Here is a 13,602-nt window from a genome sequence, read left to right on the forward strand (position 1 = left end):
TCTTCTGTTCCTGAGTAAATCCACTGTCTCAGATACGGTTTGTAGAATCAAGGAAATGTCAAGAGGTAACAGGAAATACCAAAAGGGGATATTTCAAAATGTTATTTCACCACACCAGCAACTGGGTTCTCTGATGAACTGTGGAAGGAGTGTTCGTAGCCCTTTGGGTCTATGAACCTGGGGCCAGGGCTCCTTTCAGTCAGACAGTCTGCTCAAGAGTGAGAAGAGGCCCAGGGAAAAAGGGAGGGAGAGCACTGGTCAGCCTCTGCCTTAGAGCAGGACCTGTCTCAATGGTCAAAAGCTGAATCTCTAAGAGTTGGGGAGCAGCAGGGGCTATGCTGAGGTGCAGTCTGGGGACTAAAGTGCATTCATATCCCGATCCGTTCAGGTTTGGCTGATGAATCCCATCATAGCCCCAACATTTGAACACAGGGATAACTGCAGTCAGTTATATGCATTTGGTCCCCAGGCCAGAAATGGGATCTCCTGTCTGTTGTCCCAGGCTCTAGCTGAGGGCCCAGCTCTTCAAAACCCCTCAGGGAAAGACAAGTTGGGCAAATGAGGGCAGCTTTTTCTTCTCATGGTATCTCGCCTGACCCCAGAGGCTTCCTGGGAGGCAAAGAAGGGCTGCTTGTAAAGCTGTCATTTTAGAAATTAATCAGTACGTAGTCAAATAGAAAATATAACTCAAACAGAAGATACAATCTCATTCTTTTAGTTGCTCTAAGTTGATCGTCAACTTAGTGCTGTAGGCCCTCTTCCAGGCCCCACAGAGGGTCACGCGTGGGTAGGTTTTGATGATTATGGTTGCTAACATTGGCCTAGAACCTCTAGCTCCCAAAACTCATAGTAACTCGTGATTATCTGTAAGTGTATAGCCAGCACCCACTCTTTGCAGAGCCTAATGGTCTCCATCATTGGAACAGAGAGAACAGGCTTCCTCAGGAAGCCCGACTGGAGAGACAGGGCATGTAATCAGAGACAATTTGGTCATCACACTCAATAGAGCATGCAAACAACTGAAGATGACCACAGGAGCCTCAGTGAATGTAGTGGACATGTGGGCTGGAAATTAAAGTTTCATGCAAGTTAAAGGTCATAACTCAATTCCAGTTTAAAAGCCTGTAAGGAAGACTTCACTATTTGAAGAACCCTGTAGTAAATCATTCTTCAAAGTAAACCTTTAATAATAGCATACAGTTGTTGATGTGTTTCAGAAAAGTCTAGATTGTTGTGTAACATGCTTTTTTTTTTTTTTGAGACAGAGTCTCCCTCTGTCACCCACACTGGAGTGCAATGGTGCGACCTTGACACATCACAACCTCTGCCTCCCAGGTTCAAGTGATTCTCCTGCCTTAGCCTCCCGAGTAGCTGGAATTACAGGCACATGCTACCACGCCGGACTAATTTTTTTTTTTTTTTTTTTTTAGTAGAGACAGAGTTTCACCATGTTGGCCAGGATGGTTTCGATTTTCTGACCTTGCCATCCATCCTCCTCAGCCTCCCAAAGTGCTGAGATTATAGGTGTGAGCCACCGTGCCCGGCCTATGTAACATGCTTTCTTAAAGCAAGACCCACCCAAGCATTGCAAATGGAATACAACTGAGCAGGCAAGGCGGCAAGAGCAGGGTAGTGTTTAGAAGGGAATGTGATACATAAATTTCCTAGTTCCCTTCTCTGAGGGACTGCTGTTTCCATTGTCCCAGGATCTGCTTTCCTTTGGAGCCCTGAGGCCAGGGTGTCAGGGCGTCTGGAGCTTCTCCTGAAGCCTTCGTTCTTTTGTCTGAGACTTGTCCTGTTGCCCTGGTCTCAGAGCCCTTGCTGAGGCAGGAAGCCTTCCACCAAGGTCGCCTCCTATCCCGGTCACTCCGAGAGGTTGTGTTGGTTCAGCTACATGACTCAGAGAGCGTTTCCCCTTCAGGCCCCACAGAGGGTCACGTGTGCGTGTGTTTTGATGATTATTGTTGCTAATATTGGGCTAGAACCTCTAGCCCCACTTTCTTAGCCCTGAAAAATCATAGCAACTCATGACTATCTGTAACAATTAGCTCTTGATGGAAAAATTATGACCTAGTGATTATGGTGCAAAATCCTGGGGATGTTTTTAATGAAAGAGATTATTAATGCAACGTTGAACCAAGCCAAACTTATCCCTTTTTTTTTTTTTTTTTTAAGTAGAAACAGGCTCTTGCTATATTGGCGGGCTGGTCTAGTACTCATGGCCTCAAGCAACTCTCCAGCCTTGGCCTCCCAAAGTGCTGGGATTACATGTGTGAGTCACTTTGCTTAGCCCCGTTAAGATTTATATTGTGTGTTATTTAAGTCTGACTATCAAGGCTCAGGGCAAAGAGAACTGGGCTCCTTGTCCCTCCCTACCCTCTTGCAGGAAGTGACAGGAGGCTCACTCAAGTGCCTGGGCATGAGTCATCTGGTATAGGCAACAAGTCGGTTCTTTCAGAGCCAGCCCTGAGGCCTGTCAGAGTGGGTGGAAGTCTATCCTTTCCCCTGATGGAAGACAGCTGGGGTTTCTATTCCCAGAACTTTCACTGAGTTGTCATGGGTCTTTGCTGCTGTCAGGTCCCCTGTTGAGGCAGATTCTTCCTGTGGACTCTATCTGAAGCTTTCTCTGCAGGCCTGGCTGCATGCCCTCTGCACCAGCCAGGACCAACACAGGTCTCTGATGGATAGTCTGTTCTGGACAGACATCGCCATGGATTGGTCCCTTTGGGCGGAGATAGTGCACATCCCTAAACATCCAGAGCACCATCCGAGTGATGGCCAGAGGGAAATGAGGTTATACATCAGCCACACAGAGGCGCTGCATAAATCAAATCAACAAGACACATTTCTTACCTTCTTGGTTGTGTCCTCCAGGGAAGACACCCTTAGAGAGACAAAGTACATGCAGTGTGTGGAGCACACAAAACAGAAAGGCAAAAATGATATAGACTGCAAGGCAAGGATGGTGTCATGATCCTCTTTATGTCTCTAGCAATGGCACAATGCCTGGCACACAAAAGCCACGGGCCACCTGTTTGGAAGAATTAGCGAGTGGATGGATGAATTTAAACTGTAATTTATGATTATGCTGCACATGTATATTCCAACCCCTTGTGTGGATGTCACAGGCTCATTGTATGCATCATTGTGTTCAGTCCTCCACAACCCATTCATTGACAGGGATGCCGAATTTTAGGTTAACAACTTGCCTAAAGTTGCACGATGATAAGCAGCAGAGGACCCAATCTCAGGTAAAGGAAAAAAAAAAAAAACAGGAAGAAAGAAAATATTTCTTTTTTTTTTTTTGAGATGGAGTTTCGCTCTTGTTACCCAGGCTGGAGTGCAATGGCGCGATCTCATCTCACCGCAACCTCCGCCTCCCGGGTTCAGGCAATTCTCCTGCCTCAGCCTCCTGAGTAGCTGGGATTACAGGCACGCGCCACTGTGCCCAGCTAATTTTTTGTATTTTTAGTAGAGACGGGGTTTCACCATGTTGACCAGGATGGTCTCGATCTCTTGACCTCGTGATCCACCTGTCTCGGCCTCCCAAAGTGCTGGTCTTACAGGCATGAGCCACTGCTCCCGGCCAAGAAAATATTTCATGAGCACCTATCCCAAACCAAGTATCATTATAAACCCTTTTAATCTACCTTGGAACATTGATGTTTTGTAAAATTCTGTGAACTATACTTTACTCTCCTTACTGAGAGCTGGAGAGACTGAGGTTTGGAGAGGTGAGGTGATCCTAGGCACACACAGCCATTAAACAGAGAAGCTGATTATAGTCCATGTGCAAGTCTACAGCCCAGAGCTCTTTCTGTGACCCTAGCTGCCTCCCTCCATACACTCTAGACAGGAGAAGACCTCCTCTTCACACACATCTCACAATGGGAGCAATGCAGGCAGCAGATTAACCCCGTGGGTTGGGAAGACATGTTGATATTCATACCCTTTCGTTTAGGACAATCATGAGAAGCCTCCTGCCTGCGTGACAGGAAAACATGTGAGCCCTAGGCTCCCAGGACACAGGTCTGGTTTGTTGGTGCTAAATTCTCATTAGCTCCACTCAGAGACGCCTCAGTCTTCAATGAAATTAACTTTTGTGTATTTGACCTCTGAATTTCCCACTCTATGAAAATACGTTGTCTTTAATACAACATGAGCAGATATAATTCAGCCTGGGAATTTATATGGAACGGCTTCCAGGAGGAGGTGGCATTTGAATTGGGCTGTGAGTGTAAGGACTTTTTGGGGCCGAAAGTGAAAAATCATGAATTGCAGGTTGAGGAAAGAAAAAAATCTAAGACAGATGGGCCATTCTTCCCCCCATCCCTTCTTTAACCCCCGACACCTCTGTACAAAAACTCACCACCCAATGCCAAGAACAAATAGGAAGGCAATCTATTTCTTTATAGAGAGCAAGGAAAGATCACATCTTGATATCTATTTTATCCCCAGAGCCTACCCCAGTCCTGGCAATTAGAAGATACCCATTTAGTATTTATGGAAGAAAGGAGAGAACAGACCACATTCCCCAAGCCAGAGCAGAACTGCATCTTCAGTGCTGAGAGCATGATTTGGATGCTTGATTTCTTTGGGAATTAAGGGCTGGGTACTCCCAATCTGTGTCTGATCATATTGCCATTTTGCTTTGGCCTTTACAAGACTCAGAGCTAAATTGGTGGCATCTGTCAATCTCGTGGTTGGTACTTGGCTGTATCTCATTTCCTACCTTCATATTCCTTCTGTCCTTATTATCTTTTATCTTGTGTTTTATGCATCTTCAGTGAGGATCTTTGAATTTGTTGTTTTTTCAAACCAAAGTGGAGAAAAAACTTTTTCAAGGTGAGTAAAATAAATTGACAAACACAGGAGCAAACCCCAGTTAAAGGAATATTGGCTGCACAATAGCACCCCTCCTGATGGAGAAGGTGGGGTGAGGAGGATGGGCAGGAGTCATCTGCAGAGTATCGGGGAGCCAGGCCAAGGGAATGCAGGTGGCTCCACTGCTGGGATTGGGGGACTGGGGGTGGGGAAAGGCAGCTGTTCATAACTTCTTCAAGGCCATGGCACTGGACTTGGACTGATAGGCTAAAATTCTAAGACTTGTAGGCAGGTACAGATTCCTGTTAATGTGCGTATGCGCTCTCAGAACCCTTTTAATGAACTTACAATGGGAATGCAAGGGCCACAGGCATTAGGAGTGAATGTTTCAAGTAAGCAAAGGTGAAACTCCTGAATAGATAGATATGCGCCAAACCAGCTGTGACACCAGCAGCCAGTTCTGCCGTCACTTTCTGCTTTCTACAGCATTGTTTTTGGAGGAATGGACAGTCAGACCAGCAGAAGGAAAAATTAAAAGTTTTGCTTTTCATGCTGGAAAGAACAGACTCTGGTCCAGAAAGACTTAGGAAACAGCCTGAAGGCATTTTTCTTTCTCCAGCCTCTTCCTTCTGCTGAGACTCCAGGCAGTGTCATGGGCTCTATTCCCACTCTCCTTCCCAGCCCTAAACCAGGCAGAGTTTTTATCTCAAGTGCCAGGAATTGTCAGAAAACAGCCCCCAAGGAGGTGTTGATTCAGTGTAAACATTTCACACATGGCTGAAGGACCCTTGCCTTGTTTTATGTTTAGTTCATAGGAGTATTATTTTTATTTGAGTTGTTTTAGGGAAAGGCAAATATCACTCATGGTTGGTGCAGCATTACCATGTTCCTTTTATGGATTCTGGAGACTTACGGTTACTATTTTGAATGTAGGGTTTTTTTTGGCCACTTCGTCTCATCTGTGTTCTTTGCTGGACTTCACGGTACTAATGGCTGAGTGTTATACTCAGAGAGTACACTCCTGGTTCACTGTCAGGAATGGGCACTGGGGGTTGTGGTTCCACTTGGTTGCCAGTGTGGCCCTGAGCAGCTGTCCTTCTGCCACTGTGGATAACAACATAGGTGGGACAGTGGCTGCCTAGATGAGGGAAACCGTCTAGGCCTGGGGTCCAGGGGCTTCCTCTAGAACTAACCGGCCTCTGAGAGCCACACGTTCCCCACTGTGCCTTCATCATACACTCCTTCACCAGCTGTTCATCCTGCCCCCACTGTGTGCAGACCCCGGGGATAGAGCGTGAGCAAGGCAGGCAAAATCCCTGCCCACAGTGGAATCTCAAGCTGCCAAGGACTTCAGAAAGTTAATGACCATAGCGCTTGAGGGATACTATTTTATCATTGTATGATAAAGAGGTAGAAGAGAGGGACACCTGAACCAGGGTGAGGGGGTGAGTCCCAGGGAGATGACATCTGAGTGAGGACTTGAAGGAAATAAGAGCTGGCTAGGCAAGGAGGAGGAGGAAAGGCAACTCAGGCCAAAGGAACAGCATGTAAGACATCTCAGAGGCTCTAGAGAGGCTGACATCTCTAAGGAGCATGAAAAGGTCCTGGTGAGAAATGAACCAGATTTTATGTCCTGGGCTAAGGCTAACCTTCCCCTGATGGGCCAATGCCTGGTAATGAGAGTATAATTTAGAGAGGCGAAGGAGAACCAGCTCAGGCCCCTGAAGAGAATAATAGCCTCCTGAGCTCCCCAGGACTTTAAGATTTACACACATCTTTGCAGAGCCCCAGGTTGTGGTCCCCAGTGTGATTTCCCACAAAATTTCTGGCAGGCCAGGTATGATGGCATTTATATTAGCAATAGTGTCTGGCTTCCTCTCCGTCCCCCATGGGGCTGGGGCTGTCTAGGGAGACACTGACTTGGCTAGTAATACACGAAGGGTGAATTTCATGGGCCAAGATCTGTAGCAGCCAAAATAAAGGGAGATTTTGGGGCTAGAGTGGTGGACTGAAACAGACCTCTGCAGAAGAGCAGAAGCCAGAAGAGGCCAGGTGAACAGCGTGAGGGCATGCTCTGAGAGCCAGCATTTTGCAGGGAAGCTGGTGGGGATCATGGGGCAAAGGGCATGGGCCTTGTGATGATCCTTAATTGTCCTCTGTATGCTGTAGAGCACAGTGGGCTGGCCTGGATTAGATGGAATGAAGACAAAACATGTCACCTTCGAAATTGATGCGGGTCACAAGGTTGGGACGATGGAATTCACCATTTGAGCATGGAGTCTGTGCAGGCAGGGGTGTACGGAGCAGCAGGTGTGGTAAAAGGAGCCAGTGTTTGAGGGCAAGCAGACCGAAGGATGACTTCTGTGCCCGCCATGCCACCTTCAGCCACGTGGCACTAGGCAAGTGAGTTAATCTCTCCGAGCTTCATCTCTTCATTCTGTAAAATAGGGATAAGAAGACAGTCAGGCACTGCCTAGTGTGATCAATGGTAGTGGTTCCATAAGATTATAAAGGAGCTGAAAAACTTCTGTCACCTAGTGACATCATAGCCATTGTAACATTGTAGCTCACTTAATTTGTATATATATAACTTTAGCGTAGCCTATGAGTACAGTGTTCACAGTCCATAGTAGTGTACAGTAAATCCTAGGCCTTCACAGTCACTTACCACTGACTTCAGTCCTGCAAGCTCCATTCTTGCTAAGTGCCCTATACAGGTGTGCTATCTTTTTATCTTTTCTATTGTGTTTCTACTGTACCTTTTCTATGTTTAGACAGACAAATGCAATTACCTATGGTATTCAGTACAGTAGCACGCTGTATAGGTTTGTAGCCTAGGAGCAATGGGCTATACCCTGTAACTAGTAGTAGGCCATCCCATCGAGGTGTGTGTAAGTATAAGATGTTCACACAATGACAAAATTGCCTTGTGACCCATTTATCAGAATGTACCCCTGTTGTTAAGCGACACATGACTGTATCTACATCACAGGTTGCTCATGAGGACTAATTAGCATAGTGATTGTGCAATGTACATCATGTTGTCTGCTTGTGGGATGTTTTCCCCAAGACTCAACCATACAGAAGAATCGCGCCTCCCCAGCACTGTGTGGGAGGGCTCCTGGGCTGGGGGGACCCACACACGGTGCCTGCACAGCAGTCAGAGCTATCATTTCTTTCTTCCTTTCTCTTTCTTTCTTTCCTTCTATCTATTTGTCCATCCACCCACCCATTTCTGCTTCTCTGCATGTAACTACATATGGTTTTTAGACTAGTAGAATTATGGGTCTGACTCTTAGTTAACTTAGCTTCACGATGTCCCCATTGTCTGTCTTAAGTCTGTGTTAGTTTGCTAGGGCTGCTGTAAAAAAGTACCACCAGTTGAGCAGCTGAAGTAATAGAAATGTATTATCTCACAGTTCTGGAGGCTAGAAGTCCAAGACCAAGGTTCTGTAGGGTTGCTTCCCTCTGAAGGCTGTGAGGAAGAATCTGTTCTGTGCCTCTCTCCCATCTCCTGCTGGTTTGCTGGCCATCCAGCACTCCTCGGCTTCTGCAGCATCACCCCAATCTCTGCCTTCATCATCACATCCCCGTATGCATTTCTGTGTCTCCATGTCAAAACCTCTCCCGCCCATGACCTTTTCTAACTATTGCCCATGCTGGAATGCAGTAGCATGATCTCTGCTCACTGCAACCTCTGCCTCGTGGGTTTAAGCAATTCCCGTACCTCAGCCTCCTGAGTAGCTGAGACCACAGGCATCTGCCACCTTGCCCAGCTAATTTTTTTAGTACAGATGGGGTTTCACCATGTTGGTCAGACTGGTCTGGAACTACTGGCCTCAAGTAATCCACCTGCCTCAGCCTCCCAAACTGCTGGGATTACAGGTGTGAGCCACCACACCTAGCCCCAAATTTTCCCTTTTTATAAGGACATCTGTTATTTTGGATTAAGGATTCCCTGGTCTTGAGCCTCAAATCCAAATGCCTCCTCCACCCTTGTCCTCTCTGTCCTATTCCCTTTCCAGGGAAATGGAATTGTGCTGGTTGGAGGAACTGGGGCTTTTAAAGTAACACAACAGAGACTTTCCATTTTGGAATTGGGAATCTGAATGTTACAACAAGACCCATTGAACACTTACTGTCCTAGCAGGAAATCCTCCCAGAAACTAACCCAATCCAGTTAAAATTATTAGTTACTTCAGACTGCTGGCTCAGTACTTGTGCCTGAATGGGTGAGTGGATACAAGAATGAGTAAGAGTATCTTTACTGTTTGGTGGGTCAGTCCAATAACCCTGCAGTTGTAAAGGAACTGAATATAATTCAAGTGATTGGCAAGTTTAAAGGGTCAGTTTGTGAAGACTGTGACTATGAAATCTGTTTATGGACTCTATGTAAATATAAGATCTAATGATGTTTACTATTTCATTACATAGTATATTTACATCAAAGATGAATTTAAAGCAGAAGCCTGTTCTCAATTATCAGAGGGGAATAGAGATCACACTATGTTCAGAAAAGGGTTGTGCACTTTGGGCTGGGAGGATCAAGGAAGGCTTCATGGAAGAAGTGGATTCCTCAGTCCTTTGCAATAGAGGAAGTATTTGCACCAACGGTGGGAGTAGGGGAAGGAAAGAGCAGTCCAAGGTAAAGGCAGCATGAATGGGCTCCAGAAAGGGTGAATGGTGAGCACCATTTCTTTGTCTGGAGAATAAGGCAGTGGATTCCTTCTTTGTCTGGAGAATGAGACAGTGCAGGGCTGTTGCAAACACACAAGATGCTCCATACGATGAGCTGTGTTTGGTATCCACACAACATGCTATTGTACCTGTGTTTGCATCATTGTGTCCAGCCTTGCCATGTGCCTGAATCACAGACCAGTATCATAGCTAGAGCACACTTAAGAGTGAGTGGTAGACAAAAAAGACCTCATTTGCTGTTCTGTGAAAATTGCATCTGCCTGAATAGATTCAGTCTCAGATGAATTGGGAGGGAGGGAGGGCAGGGAAGGCCTCCTTCTATTTGTTCTGTCCCCAGGACACATTGATGGCCCTTTTATAGGTTCCTAAGGGGAGGGAATGGCCTGGCTATAGGAGTTTTGTCTTTGTTAGTGCTGAGGGATCAGAAAATGCTCCTGCAGACAGGCCACATCTGGAGCCCACAGCCTGCCACTGGGCTGGAGCATTAAACCAGCAACATGGTGAAGATGTTTCATTTTCCATCTGTGCGGCCAGCCGGCTTCCTGGCTGAACACTTACACCTAAGCTGTGCCTGCCAAGGGCACGAATCAGGCAGCCACTTTATTAACCATATAAAAAACAGCATTGGGGGAGTACAGCAGAGCCTGGCTTGGGTTTTTACTACCAGTAATTGCTTGTGCTGTCCCTGTCCTTGAACAGTACTTGATGTAAATAGCTCTCTCTGGGGGGAGACTCTGGGCCAAGCCAGGGTAAATGCCCGCCTGCCTCATTACAGGCAGACTCTCTGTGTGCTTGGCAGGGGAAAAGACTGGGTGCTTCTCCATGCTGGGGGAGATGGAGACAGGTACCTTATTACAGAGCTGGGGTTGGTTAGGTTGCATTCCCAGGGTGGGGGGACCCACCAATCCACTGATTACCTGGCACCTGCTCCCACCCATCCTGGACATGGATACACTTACCCATGCCTACCAGATTCCTCTCAGACATTGGTGAAGGAACAATATTTATGAAAACCTGACCTCGGTGTCTTCTTATGCCAATCCCTACACATATACACACACATGCCTGCATTCACACATGCACACCTCACATACAAATATCCGCTTACTTCCTGGACTGTGGATTCCCAGACAGTAGGGACTATGCTTTCTCTTCTGCACCCAGGCTTTGGTGTGATGCTGGATATAACTTGGGTTCAGTACATGTCAGGCAAATACGAGATGATAGAGAGAAAGCAGGAAATGCCAATCAGGGCCCTTCCCAGCACTGGAGTTCTTTCACTTATGATATATCCTTGAGCCTTTGTTTTCTCATCTGCAAGATGAAAATAACAGCATCCACCTGGGGTGATGTGATGAGAATTAGCACTATTCTTAGCACAAATTGCTAGTAACTGTTTTTATTGCCTTCTCTTTACTTAGTAAGAGGCATGGTCTGAGACTCAGAATTGGCTCCCAGTATGTTCCTGGCCAGGAGGCCTGAAAGATGTCATTGCTGTTCTCTGGGACTCAGTTTCCTCATCGGTAACACAGAGGAGTTAAAGTGATATGTGCAGTCCTTTCCAGCCCTGACAGTTTGTGGCTCTAGTTAAATCATTCGGTATCCATCAAGCAGGTTCTGAGTCACCAGCCATGGCTCACATAATCCCAAACAGTGGCGAAAGCAAAGGTCAGTTTTATTTGACTCTCAAACGCTTTGCTTATTTTGTGTTAGATTTTACTTTCCACACTGCATTTTGCTCTGGCAACTATTAAAGGTTGTTTGCATCCCCTGCACATATGACTGGGGACTGAGAAGGGGCAGAGCAAGCCCTCCGTGGAATGCTCCCCACCCAGGCACGGTCTGCCCCTGCAAGAGCTGGTGTCTGAATTCCATGGAGCTGATGGCAGCAAAGGCTGAGTGAATCTGGAATGGGAACTTCCTCCTCCTTCTGTTTACTATAGACGGCTTTGTGGAAGAGTAGAAATTTCAGAATGAATGAAACTAGTGACAATGAGCATTAGAACTAAGGGGCAAAAGGACAGGATCTGGAACCTGACTGTGGGTTGGAATCTTGTCGCTCCCATTTCACCACTCCAAGTCTCTATTCCTTCATCTGGGCCAGTGATGACACCTACATCATTGTAAGGGTAAAGCAAAATACAATGTGCAAGTATCACCTGGCTCTCAGCATTCAGTGCTGCTGCTAATTATGATTACAGTTGGAGGAACACTCTTTAGGACTGGCCTGGTACAGAAGCAGAATGGGATTGGGATTGAGATGCCCAGATACTGGGGAGACACACAGTGTAACTGGGGATGGGGGGAGGTAAAGAAAAAGAGATGGCTGATCACAGGGGAGACCCTGACTTAGAGCTACAGAGCATGGGGAAGGTGCTGATCCCACAGGAGGAGGGAAGACCAAAGAGGTGAGGAGGCCTCAGAGTTGAAAGCCCTGAGATCCATCAACTGAGCTCTTTCCTTTCACTATATATTCAAAGCAATGATGCTAGGTTTAGAGTGGTTTTAGCCTTTTCTCTCTTTTGGCTATGGAAACTTATACCAAATGGGTTCTACCTCTGGGCCAGGGTCGACCCTCTGGCTTCAATGGGACCAGAACACTGTTCCCCAGCTCCCAGGACATCCAGCCCTAAGACTCTGTCACTGTTGCTTGGTTGGATGCTGCTTGGTTAGCCCAAAATTACACCTCTCTGGAAGTTCGTTTTCTCTGTCTGACCTCCATGTGTTACAGAAGGGAGGAGAGACTTACAAGGCCTGAAGTTCTTCTCTGCCAGCTTTGTCAGCTCCTCAGGGGCTTGAGCAAGTGGACAAACGAGAGTCTGCAGGCCTGCGGACTGCAGGAGAGTTCAGGTCTGAAGACTTAGAAGAAAGGGTTTTCTCATCAGGGGCTTGAGCTGACAATTCCTTTCCTCTGGAGAAGGTGGCTGGTCTTGCCTATTTCAGGTACTTCTCTGTGGGTGCCCTCTGCTCTTTTCTCCACCCTCAGCCTGGCAGAGGTGGTAGAGGGGAGGGAGAATGAAATGTGTCTTTCTTCAAAGTTGTTAATGAAGGTGAGATCAATTTTTGTCTCCTGAGCAGGGGCTGCCCTACCTCCCTACCTTCTTCTCCCCATTTCCTGCCTCGGAAAATTCAGACCAAAGACCCCCCACCTCCATCCTACCCTCCCGACCTTCAACCCCACAAACCCTAGAGAAGGGAAGGAGAGCTTGGGCTTGCAGTTTGGCAATGAGGTTTCTAGATGAATCATTTGCTGTCCCTGGCTCTGCAAAGTATGTGTAGGCAGGAATGGTATTGACCAGTTGTTCTCCATGTCTGAGAAGGGGTGACCCAGTGGAACTGTGTTTAAATAATAAACAAAATTATGTGTAGGTTTATAAAGTTCACTGTTAGATGATTAAATACAGACTTGGCTACTGAGGCATATATGGACTTTTAACTCTAAACCTTCAAAGTGAGAATAGCATTTAGGTTTGGGAGAGCCAGAGACCTTGTCTCTCTCAGCCTCTGTCTCCTCATTTATACAAAATAAGGACACTTGCCCCCACATATGTGATCCCAAATGAGATCACGTGTGTGCTGGCTTTCTGTCAACCATAAAGTAGGAACAAGTGTCAATTTTCATATTGTTAATAATGGCAGAAGTAATGGCTGTCGCATGTAACAGTTTAGAAAATCACCAGCCTCAAGACAGATGACTGGGCCAGGTCCCTTCTGGTTTTAGCATCATCCTGGGGCTCTTCTGCCTTTGTTATCAGAGGAAACAAAGGAGGAGAAATGGGAGTGAATTGAAGGAAAGGCTGTGATAGACCTCTAATCTTCTAGGCGTGGAGATTGTTATTAGAAATGAGGTTGATAACCTAAACACTGAAATGGCCAGGAAGTCAAGGACCCTCCTGCTATTGAGACAGCAGGACACTGTGCTGCTCCTCAGCTCCCTCCCTTCCTTTAAAAGGGAGGGAGGCAGGAAGGGCCACCGCCTTTGACACATGTTCTCAGGTGGGACCAGAAGCTTTCTCCACCCTTGACCCAGAGAGATTGAATTGTGATGTCTGCTCTGGCCCAGGGCACCTCTCCTTGCCC

At 46.7% G+C, this 13,602-nt stretch overlaps 2 protein-coding genes across 3 annotated transcripts in view; one reads left to right on the plus strand and one right to left on the minus strand.

Annotated features, from left to right (window-relative positions):
- KCNH1 (potassium voltage-gated channel subfamily H member 1) overlaps positions 1 to 13,602 on the plus strand; it is a 440,309-nt gene that overhangs the window by 395,617 nt on the left and 31,090 nt on the right. The gene's annotated exons all lie outside the window — the stretch shown is intronic.
- The window catches only part of HHAT (hedgehog acyltransferase), a 404,480-nt gene continuing 395,269 nt past the window's right edge, over positions 4,392 to 13,602 (minus strand). Inside the window, exon 21 of the transcript XR_013529748.1 lies at positions 4,392 to 7,261. The gene's annotated coding sequence lies outside the window, so the exon portion shown is untranslated. The remainder of the gene's footprint in view (positions 7,262 to 13,602) is intronic.

The sequence above is a fragment of the Callithrix jacchus genome, chromosome 19, assembly GCF_049354715.1.
Source record: "Callithrix jacchus isolate 240 chromosome 19, calJac240_pri, whole genome shotgun sequence".
Lineage (NCBI taxonomy): Eukaryota > Metazoa > Chordata > Mammalia > Primates > Cebidae > Callithrix > Callithrix jacchus.